At 25.4% G+C, this 1,638-nt stretch overlaps 1 protein-coding gene across 1 annotated transcript in view; it reads right to left on the reverse strand.

Moving 5' to 3' along the window:
- Positions 1-1,638, reverse strand: part of LOC107623055 (NAC domain-containing protein 100) — a 6,579-nt gene that overhangs the window by 1,712 nt on the left and 3,229 nt on the right. Inside the window, exon 4 of the mRNA XM_021112948.1 lies at positions 1,252-1,259. The gene's annotated coding sequence lies outside the window, so the exon portion shown is untranslated. The remainder of the gene's footprint in view (positions 1-1,251; positions 1,260-1,638) is intronic.

A 1,638-nucleotide genomic window follows, 5' to 3' on the forward strand; every position in this document is an offset into this window, starting at 1 on the left:
ATTACTCAATATATACAAAACTTATATAGCCTTTGGTTCAAGCTTCATTTCATTTTCACAAACTTTCCGTTTTTTTGCAGTTTTTTCTCGCCATGAATGAAAAGGAAAGAAAGACAGCAAGATCAATTGGTGGTAGTGCATGCATTATTAAAACAAAAGAATAATTAATAAGCCAAAGAAGTCGCAACCACATATATATAATAACCAAAAGGCTGTTAAGTTTCCCTCAAGCATAAAACCACAATGAACTCTTTGCTTTCAATGGAGAGAAATGTGCACATGAAATCAAACAAAAAGTTTAGTTTTGATAAACTGGAAATATAAATTATATTTTTTTTTAGATAACTATTTATAATACTAATGTCATGAAATTACTCGTTCTAAAAGTTCAAGCCGATAAAAAGATGTAATATAAATAGTTATATTTTTAACATTTTTTTAAACAAGAGTTTTTTTTGAATTTGCTTGATTTTTTTATAAATCTTTTGTTTTTTATTTATCTTATGCTATTTTGACATAAAATTCTGATACGATGTCATAAAATTATTCATCTTAAAAGCTTAACTTAATAGAAAATGACAATATAAATAAGGGTAAAGTATATTTTTTGTCCCTAAGTTTGACAAAAGTATTAAACATATCCCTAAATTTTATTTTGTTTCAATTTTGTCCCAAAAATTTTTTATTTGCATCAAATATACCCTTAACGGCTAAATTTTCAAAAAATTTAAGACCAACCTAACAATAATGTATGAAAATTATGCTTGATTTACTTGTGTTGAGGGTTGTTCTTATGAAATTGTTGTTGAATTGGCCTTAAATTTTTTGAAAAATTAGCCGCTAAGGGTATATTTGATGCAAATCGAAAACTTTTGGGACAAAATTGAAACAAAATAAAACTTAGAAGTATTTTTAAAACTTTTGTCAAACTTCAGAGACAAAAAATATACTTTACCCTATAAATAATTATATCTCTAACAATTAATATAAAAAATAATTACTTTTATTAATGTAACTTTACGTAATTTAATATATTTATAAATTATTTTTATACAAACAGTATATCAAACTTAAATTAATATGTAGAAAGAGAAAAATGGTATAGAAAAAGAAAGAAAAGCAGCACACAGTTTAGGCAGAAAACAGCTCAATGCAAGCTGAAGGTGTGTAGTGTCTGTGTTGGTAGGCATGTGATGTTTCTTTGGGCATAAGATTCAGACGTTAGTCAAGAAACCTCTCCATTGTTGCTGTTCTTGTCACATAAACATGTTTCTAATTATTTTTATTAATTATTTTACTTGTTAAGCCTGATGAACTTTGTAATTATTACCCAGTCTCTAAATTCTTACCCTTTACCTTTTAATATTTCATAGGTTCATCAGTCCTCTCTCCTGGCCCAAGGTATCTTCTGACCGTGAAAATTTAAGAACATATAATTTTATATAAAGTTGATAATTGAGAATTGTTAGATGATAATTTAATAAATTTATCAAATTATTTAATAATTTTAAGTCATTAATTTCACATCAAGTTAACTACACCTAAATTTTTACTATTTTCTGCACGGATTTAGGAAAATTATTATCAACATATTATATATTTAATTTGTATTTAGCAGTTTAATTACTTTTTATTATT

This window comes from Arachis ipaensis, chromosome B10 (assembly GCF_000816755.2).
Source record: "Arachis ipaensis cultivar K30076 chromosome B10, Araip1.1, whole genome shotgun sequence".
Classification (NCBI taxonomy): Eukaryota; Viridiplantae; Streptophyta; class Magnoliopsida; order Fabales; family Fabaceae; genus Arachis; species Arachis ipaensis.